Source organism: Trachinotus anak, unplaced genomic scaffold (genome assembly GCF_046630095.1).
Source record: "Trachinotus anak isolate AG129_WGS33_773 ecotype Australia unplaced genomic scaffold, CSIRO_AGI_Tana_v1 ptg000010l, whole genome shotgun sequence".
Taxonomy (NCBI): Eukaryota; Metazoa; Chordata; class Actinopteri; order Carangiformes; family Carangidae; genus Trachinotus; species Trachinotus anak.
In genome coordinates this window covers 7,750,861-7,761,404 of record NW_027273861.1, presented here as the reverse complement: position 1 = coordinate 7,761,404, position 10,544 = coordinate 7,750,861, and positions in this window count along the sequence as shown.

Below are 10,544 nucleotides of genomic sequence, written 5' to 3'. Positions count from 1 at the left end.
AAATATTCAACAGGAGGCGGACGGAGAGTCAGAAGGAGGCCGATGGTACAGCTTTGGTTCAACTGCTCAAGCATCATTAGCCGTTTCCATGCAACTGTCACATTGTGTTGGGACGCCCCCAATCACTGTTACGGCCTCGAAGGGTCAAATGAAGTCCAAAAGGGCTCTAAGTTATTTATGACTTGAACCTACCTGGAATGGTATAGCAACAGTGAGAGTTTATCTCTTCTCACATGGATACCATCTGATCAAAGCCCCCCACCTGTTACATCACAATAAGGATCTTTTAAAGGACCCATACTTTACACTTTGATATCCATTTTATATATTTCTTAAGATTATTGTTTTCACAATAAATAAAATTGATGAAAATATTTTATTCACAAATGATGTGTAACATTGAAATAGAATAAAAAAGGAAATATAATGACTACGACGATGACCACACACATAAAAAAACAGCTCATTGGAGTTTTACTTCTCCTCTCTCAAGCTTGTCTCTGAAGCTCTAATGACAACAGGTCTGTGAACCAATCAAAGGAGAGGCCCTGAGCTTCTCTTCTGATTGGCTGACTGTTTTCTGAGTGAGCAAATAAAAATATAGCAGATTTCAGGTTCAGAGTAGTGGTGTCTCAATATACTCGGCGGCCCTAGATTCAGAGGCAGCATAGTTTCTTGAATGAATGAACATTTATTATTGGCTGCGGAGGCACCAGCAGGTGGTTGAGGCGGGGGCGGGCGTACAAAGTGCATGACTGTCACACCAGAGATTTTTGTGGCAATGACTGCATATAAAAAGGGACGTGGACTCTGGGCCTGAAAAGTGAAGACAATAGACAATAAAGCAGGGTATGTATTAGGGCGTGGCTACTGTGTGATTGACAGACTGTACCACACACAGCGACTGGCCTGACAATCAGGATAGAGCACAGAGCAGGCCAGATCCGCCCCTCACTCCTCCTCAGCTCCAGCTTCTCGTATACGGTTTCTTCTGGTGTCAAAAAACCAAGATGGCGACGACCAAATTAGGCTTCAGTTCACAAATCAATGCCAAGTTGCCGCTTGGTCTGTGGTTAGGTTTAAGCAACAAAAGCACTTCAGTTAAGGTTTGCAAATGATTGTGGTTTCGGTGACATGAAGAAAAACGCTTTGTGTCTGAAGTCACTTTCAACATTTTCTGTGTTAAGCCAGACCACAGCCTTTCTTTAATATCAACCAAGCGACTAAACATAATGATAAATAAGTTTCATAATACTGTAGTCAATACAAGTGGATATTGAACTGCTACGTTCAGTATCATCAGATTTGTGACTTGCCACATGCATGAATTAACAACATACCCTCATTGTGTTGAACATTATTATCTGGTTGCAATTTTGTACAAAATGATCGTATTGTTGCAGTTTAGTTGTGTAGAGACATCATTTTAACAGACTGGGTTGCAGCTACTATGAGCAATTAACTTCAATTTTGATGATAACAATAAATCCAGTGAGTGTGAAAACAATGTGACATTGTGAAAGGAGTTGCTTGCAACAATGAACCTACACTGAATTATCACCCTAATCATAACTCATCACCACGTTGTTTTCCGCTGCAGCCGTTTTCAGTGAAAGGCATTTAGCAGCAAAAAGAGAGTGAATATTGGATTTACATTCATCAGGTGGCGAGAAACGCGACTCCAAATGAATGATCACGTTGCTCTGTGACTGATGGAGGCGTAAATGAGAAGCTGTTTGCTAACAAGTCACTATATCAACTTAAAAAGATGATGATATTTCAGTGTTGTACTCAATGCATTTTTTCATGTGTTCAAGTTTTTTCATGACAGTTGGAGAAATATGCAAGTTTAACAGAACAGCTCATAGATCTTGTTGTAGGTCGATTTAAAGCAAACTCTACAGCTGTGTCAATATCACGCTTTGACCCAAATGGAGACAACACAAGCCCTTATATTAGCTGCGTCACCCCTCTGATGTCACCAAGCTGACAGCTCGCCCTATTTCAACATGACATACAAATGACACTGTGCATTTATTTCCCACATATTAACAGACACAACTGCAAACAGGTCAGATGATATCCTGAAAACCTGCACATCACCAGGTCGTGATGGCTCATTAAACGTCAGTGCTCTTCAGAAAAACCTAAATAATGTCAAGTAGTGACGCATTTAACAACTGCACTGATGTGTAAGTTGACTCTGATAAAGACTTGGAATGACATGGATGCCATCAGGAGCATACTGATGCACAGCATCTCCCCGTGGTAAGCAGGCTGGTCAGTAGCAGACAGGAAAGAGCTACAGAAAATAATAAACACGGCACAGAAAGTCGTCGGCTGCTCGCTGCCCTCCCTGGAAGACATCGCCAGCTCCCGCTACCTCAGGAGAGCCACTAACTATCATTAACACATCTACACATCCTGGTCACCACCTGTTTGAACTGCTGCCCTCTGGTAGGCGCTACAGGTCTGTCAAAACACACACCTCCAGATTCAGAGACAGTTTCTTCTCCAAGGCCATTAGCACAGTGAACTCAAATAAACACTGAGAGACCACTTTTTTGTGCAATACTTCCAAAGACAGAAATTCATTTAATACAGCTTTTTATTCATGTGCAGTACTGTTTTCATATTGTTATTTTTTATTGTGCTATAGCACCTTTCATACTGATAATAGACTGTTTTATGTCCTACTGGTATTTACACTATTCATCCTTACACACTTTGGTGCAATATTACATTAATACTGGCAATTACATTCTGGTCTGTGCAGTATTTTACTTTCAGATTCACTCCATTCATCCATGTTACTTACTGTGCCATATCGCCATTCATCCCAGAGCTACTACATTCTCACACTCAGCTTTTTATTTCAGTGTTTATATATATCTCTACATTATCTTTATTATTAAGCAGGACCTGTGTTTTTGTGTTACTGCTTTTTGATGTTATTTGTCTGCGTTTTTTGTTTTGCACCACAGAGGATCAGCGTTCCTAACTTTGTGGTCCGCAGTGCTTATAAAGGCTTTCCTCTTCTTCTTCCTCAAAAATCTTTTGAAAAGTTGTGTATTAAAACATTTTTACCATTCACACAGCTACAGAGAAGCTAACACCAGTATTACAAAGAGAGAGGATAGGAAAAAAACCCAAAAAACTTTCAGCATCTCCATCTGATCACAGAACCTGGAGTAGATGGTTCAGTGGTTTTTATCGTCATATACTGGTCTGGAATCAAGCCTGAGAGGAACCTTTGCTTTGTTTTCCCCTTCACTCTGTCTCTGTCAGTCTGTGTCAGTGCAGAGAAAACACTCAGGGGAGCAGAATGACCTCTTTCTCTTGTAAACAGAAGCACTCCATGAGCACCACACACTAAAGTCTGGTCTTGACACACGAAATGCATGTCACAGACGCATGGACTATTCAAGGCCGGCGCTAATTCTGTTCCTCTATTGACGCATAATTCAGTGAAATTTAAAGACGATGGTTTTCATTTTTGAAGGAATATCTCACGTGTGTAAAAGCATATTCATGTTGTGTGCACTCCCGCAGTGTGGATAAGTGTTTTTCATTTTTTTAAAGTGGTGCAAACACTCCCCTGTGCAGCAAAAAACATTATGACACATAATGGAAAAAAACACTAGCGGTTTTTTTTAACCCCGTGGATCAAAAAGTGTCTGAACCTTATGCAGCATACTCACAGTGTTTATGTTTTTATATTTGGACACTGTGCACTTTTCAGAAACAAAAATCACACTGTTGGAAACAACTGTTGACCTCCATCAAAACACTCAAGCTGTATGGAAAGTGTTTGGTTCTGTGAGACCTTTTAGTGGTGTCACATTGGAAGTATAAAAATGACATTAACAGCCACTAATGCAATAGGTTATACTGAGAAATGACTGAAAATGGGTACCTCACCTAATATAGTCGATACTGCTGATTTGATCAATGCTCAGATCAATCAGTCATTATGAGACATGAACACTGAAATTCCCAACTGAAAACCAGGAAATGAACATTGATCCCAAATAGTATTTTTTCAGTAGGCTATCATATAATACACTTTCTGATATTTCCCTCTGCATTGCAGTGCTGTCGTGCACACAGGTGATGTCCTTGGTGAATTAGTAGGAGGTTATTTGCATCTCCAGATGGCTCCCTTATCAATAATTCATTGTGTTTTGAATACTTTCTCTCACTCTTCATTCTTTGCTCTGATGTGAATTTTCACATTCAATGCTCCTCTGGAATGTTTTGTCACTCAAAGTCTGTGAAACACAAAGTTGTTTTGATATTGACTCATTTTGTTTGTTTAATTAACGATAAAGCAAAAGCAAAGCAAATTTTATTACTCATCTTATTGATCTGAGTCTCCTAATCACACATATGAAATATGTGCCTCTGTGGTAGTGTGATTTGGCAGTGATCTTATTCCTCAACACAGCAACAAGACACACCATCACACTCAGTGATTCACCATTCTGCTGCTATAAACACTCGCTTACCCAAAATGAGGATTCATCCACAGCTAATAATAGTCCCCAGCAAATGCAATGAGAGTAATGGTTTGTTGTGATGTTTTCTAAAACCTACAGTGCCCAGTTGTTTTAACAGAGTTAATGCGCCTTTTTTAATGTGTAATGTGATGTAACTATACATCTGTGAGCCATCTTCAAGACGTATGTGCTTGGAGAGTGGTGAGACTAACCACTAATATAAGAAAATAACTCCAGCTTTTTCTTCTAAACTCTGGCCAGCAGCCAGGACAGAGCTGTGCCCACAGTCACACTCAACATTTTTAATTAAGACCCAGTCACACCAGAAAGTGGCAAAGCAAAGTTCATCTGCACATCCTCGGGAAATACGTGGTGTCAGAGACTTGGCAATGCAGTGACTACTTCTGTCTCACAACTGACTACAAATCGTGTTTTCTTTGAGGATGGTGCAGCACAGTTAATAAACTATGATGGATGGATCGCCTCCATGTTGGATCCACAGCTTCTTTAAAAGTCAGCACTGACAAGTCAATGGCACTCATTTGCATGACTGCACTCATCCACTAATCCACTAAATGTGTGACTGATGCTTTAACCTCTTACACTCTGTATTAAGAAATTCAGCTACAAGTGTAACATTTGATTTCCTGTACACTTAAAGGGATGAATCCAAACAAATGAGTTACTACTTACAATTCGTTGGTTTGGGTGTTTATATCAGTGAGAAAAGGAACGTTAGCAGATGCTTTCAGTCAAAGGCAGGTATATTAGTATATACTGTAAATGTAGTTGTGATGTCTCAGTGATTGTGGTTATAAAATGTAATGTAAAAATACATAATGCTTCCTGTTCTTTGGGTATAGTTTGGATATTTCTGTCTTATGCTGTTGACTGCACTGTTCATGTTAGCCATTTTTTAGCGGATACTTCCTTTAAGGTATTATCACACAGAGACAGTTTACAGTAGCACTGACAAATTGTACAATAAAAACAGAATCAATAATGCTGCAATATAAAAAGTCATGTGGACGACACGCTCTGGCTGATGTCCAATTTACAGATCAATATTGCCCCCACATACCTGAAAACCCAGATATCTGTGTAAACCACTTCTTTTTCCACCACTGAGTGTTTCATCTTTAATAACAGCCAAGCAGGAACAACTATTCATTTGAGCTGGAGCACACAGCCTCTGGTCTCCTAGGCAACAAGCCAGGTTTCCCGCGGTAACAAATCGCTGAAGCCCATTGGTGGGAGGCTGAGGAGCTCCCTGCAGCATTCCCATGGCAACCAGCTCTGTGGTTTCTGAGAAATGATGGCATGTTTTTTTTATAACTCTCTAACACCAGGCTCACCCCCATCCTGACTCTCACACACACATTTTATACCCTTAAAATACTCGTTCCTTTTCTGTCACGTAAACACAAAAACAGCTCTGATCTTCACTCAGCTGACAAAAGCTATGAACCTGTTTGTGTTCACTGAATAAATCTCATGGTTCCTCTTTGTTAAACTAGCCTCACTAATATTCACATGGTTTAAATTAATATCACATCACTGGCTTTCAGTTTCTTACTTGACTGAGTAAAGGGACAAACTGAGAACCTTAAAACTTATGCTGCAAGGTTTCTCTGATGTTGTGTCAGTAATGTGGCCACAGAGAGAGAGTGAGATGCAGCAGAAGTCACGAGGTCTGTTGAAGTAGTGTGTGTTGCTGATTGCAACAACCTTGTGATTTCATGAAGTACTGATATGAATGTATAGATAGCCTATCTAACTGAAACCTTCCTTAATCGTGTGTACTTTTAGAGGCAGAGCAGTGTGATAGTACCATTTGGTTATTCTAAGCCTGAGAAATTCTTCTGCATCCACAGCGATGGTGAACAGATGCTCACAAAGGTGTCAGCCAACATATTTGCATGCAACTTTCTATGTGTGCACTACAGGGCTGTGTCCCAGTGACAAGAACAGATGTACAGAAAGCAAAAGCTTAAGATTAGGGTTTTAGTATCTCACTGAAGAGGGATCCTTAAAATATATCTACAAGCCTTTATGTTGCTCTTCAAACTGCTCCATCTTAGCACGATAATATATCATACACTGTTCCTAACCCACCCACAGGACAGCAGATAAACCTGTAGCTGAGAACTCAGAATTGTGCACTCCAGCTCTTCTCTGACCTGCAGTAACACCCAAAACTCTTTTGTGCTTCCAAGGATAAGGATGTTAAAATGCATAGTCACAAAATCATGTTTCAGCCTTTATACTGATAATGGGGGAACTGTACATCACGGTTTGTTTTAAAGCTGGAAAGACATATAATACGATCTAAATCGCAAAGGTAATTGTGTGTTTTATTGTTATATTTCCATTAAAAGTACTAGAGAAGGTGTTATAGGATGGATGTTTGGATACCATGTGACTAACCATGGTCAGTCTCCCGTACGATCAGTGGCTTCATCCACACTAATATGTTTTAGTTTGAAAATGTATCACTTTTGCTACATTTACGCCTGGCGTCCTCACTACTGCAGCATTTTCTAAAGCTTAAAATTGGAGAATTTTGGAAACGCTGCTGGCCTAGTTTGTCCGCAGATCATCTATCAGGAAGTTTAGATGGCAGTTCTGCAATTTAAAACGTGTGTCTTGTTTGAAGTGTGCTGCTACAACAAAATACAAAAAATGATCAGTATCAGCCGTGGATTGGCCAAGCTCACTCACAGCTGATCGGTATTGGTATCGGTGGCAAAAAAAAAAAGTGACCTGTGGGCATCTGTTGTTAAAATAATCATTGACTTTATTTTGGCTTCCAGCACAGCCCAACATTCAACAAGGATTTGTAGAATTAAACATTAAATTGTGATTTCTGATACTATATTTGCCATATTTATCTGTTTCTGCCAATAACAGATTGAGAATGATAGCCTTAGCATGCTAGCAACCATACCTGATACCAGTGATGTACCATCAGCATCGCTACACCTTGTCTGGTGTTTTATAAAGCTGGTACATAATATAATATTATGTATATCCAGCCGTGTATTAATCAATCACACATTCAGAAACACACACACACACACAGAAACACACACACATACACACTGGATAATCAGGCCCTCTTTGATCATCCTGGTTTGACTCAGTGGTTGCTATGCCAACAGGCGAGAATAAAGCTTTGAGCTGCAGTACTATGGCTTTCATGACTGATGCAACATTTACCATAACCCCCCTGCCACCCACACCCACTCGCACACACACACACACACACACACACTCAGAGAGCAGTTTCTTTTAGTTTTTCTCGAACAGTTCGGTGGATTTTGCATTTAGGTCACCTCTTTGTGGAAGGAGAAAGGAAGGAGGGAAGGAGCATCCCAATGTAATGGTTGTTGTTTACAGAACACACACACACACACACACACATACACAGTACAACTGTGATCAGCTCAGTGTTGCACTGATTTCTCCATCCCTCTGTTTCTCTGTCCCTCCTGTTCATTTGCCAAAGGAGACATGGGGGACTGTGGGAGGCCGAGGAACTTGTCCCCCTCCATCTTCCTCCCTCTTGTCTCCCTCTATCTCCATTCTCCTCACTTCTTCCTCTCTCCTATCTAGTATGACCTACATTTCCTCCTGATGCCTTGGCCCCTTGACGCCTCCCAGTCTTTTCTTCTTTCCCACCTCCGCACACATTAAAAGACACACACATACTAACACACAGACAGTACAACAGGATGGGGGTGCGGTGGAGTCACCAAGTGCATTCAGAGCTGTTAAGGGTGGAGTTATAAAACAGAATGCCAAGCTGAGAAGCCCTGAGTGAACCCTGATTCAAAACACTGTCTGTGTGTGTGTGTGTGTGTGTGTGTGTATGCATGTATGTGTGTGTGTGTGTGTGACAGAGAGGGAGAGAATAAGGAAGGGTAAGGATATAGTGCCTCCTATGGACAAACAGCATCACCTCCATGTTGACATGTATAACTCCACACTGCCCCCTGTTGAGCCTTCTGCAAGAGCACAACCACGTACAATCACAGTCACATCAACTCTCTGCTTCCACCTGGTGCTAAAACGGCTGCACAGGCTTTCCTGTTTAAATACACCCTGTTATATACAGTATGATGGTTGTGTTATTAAACCTGCTCTAATTGACATAAAGCTTTTATTTGTAGTGGTGCAACTAACAAAAAGTATAGACCAAAATATTTGGTCTGTGGTCATCAGTGTAAATGTGTGTAAATGGAGGAAAGGTTGTTGCATGTTAAGTTAACTCAATGGCTGCATCAAACAAGCACTCCCCCTTTGACCTTTATAACAGAAAGACTATTAGCGATACATACAAAGGATGTGTGGCCTTTTCAAGCTAGAAACAGTCACTCCAGCAGAGCACAATGCATCTGAAATTTAAAAGCAGGTGTGAAATATATGGCACCGTTTTATCAAACACCCCTTCTGAGTGAGAGAGTTAAACCAGGTCAAGACAGTGAGAGAAACACAAACTTTAAAGATGCAGATGCAAGACAACCAGATGGCTGACAACCACAACCACATACAACACGCAGTTCCAAAAATATCTTCTTGTTCAACAAATATTCAAATCAAATGTCAGAGTACAGCAGCAGAAAAGTCTTTTGCACTCCAATACTTTCCAGACATGCAGAATCTGGGATCAGATCTGATTTAATGCCTCTTTATGTAAATCAGATAAACTTTGGCTGGGTTAATTTACATCTAAATACCGTGCTAAACTGAAAAACTGCTGTGACGCAAAAACCTGCGCTCCTGGCAGTAATTTGCGGTGGGCTGCAGCAACTTACAATCAGATATGGGTTATTATAGGCTGGGGAGGTCTAATGAAAAGATCCATCACTGTCTGCATCTTGTGCAGGGTCCAGTGTTTATGGACTTCAAGTCAGAATTTTCTCAGCCTGTGTTGCATCAATTGTGACCACTATTTTTCTACTAAAGTCATGGAGATGAAATACTGTCTAGTGTAGCCCACCTGTACTAAATCTGATCATAATGTGGTGCACATAAACCCAGTGTGTAAGACTAAGCTCAAGGTAGGTAAACCAGAAAAGAAGGTGACAGGGACATGGACAGATGGAAGCAGGGAACAACTGAAAGTCTGTTTTAATTGGACAAATCTTTAAGCACGGTTCATTAAATGAAATAACTGCAGTTACAAATGACGCCATTAATTTTCTGTGTAACCTACAGTTAGTTGTCCCCACAAAGGAGATTAAAATCTATCCAAAAAATAAAACATGTGAACAGGGGACATAAAAAAAAGTTATACATACAAGGAAAGTGGTGTTCAAAGATTCTGGAGCAGTTAAACAGAAAAAGAGTTGAAAATAAAACTAAGGGAAAATGAATTAGATCACAGGGTTGCCTCAGCTAAGCTATGCTTTTTAGTTTTTATACCAACAATTGCCCTATAGATACACTGAATCAATATATTCTAACAGAGGAGAATGTATTTGGTTCATCACACAACTCTGAAGACTCAGGGTCTTATTAATATCCACACAAAAGGTTGTTTTATATAAATGTTTCAGTGTAATATACGATCATCAGATTACATTGAATTTGTCTGCAAAAGGACAAAGCAAAGATTTTATTTTCTCTGCTGACTTTTGTGGTGAGTAAACAAATTCTTCTTTTGTTTTTCACCTCTGTGACCATGAGTGCTCCACAGTATTGTAATACCATATGGTATAACTGTCATCATCATCATCATCATCATCATTACTTTATCACTGGAAGACTCATCTATTGACTAAGAATCACAATCAGTGATCATCACAAACTTACTCACAGGCCAGTTGTTATTATGTAGGCGAAGTTCTCTACATGAATGACAAGTTACAGCACTGTGCTCCTAGTTATAATAAGGGACTCTTTAAAGTGTCTGAACTCAAGCAAAGTTCACAGTTTGAACTGGATGGAAACATTTAATCGCAGCCGCCGTCCCCCACCATCAGGAAAGTGAGTGACGCCTCCACTTCCTCCAATTCTCTCCCTCTATGATTATTGTGCCGC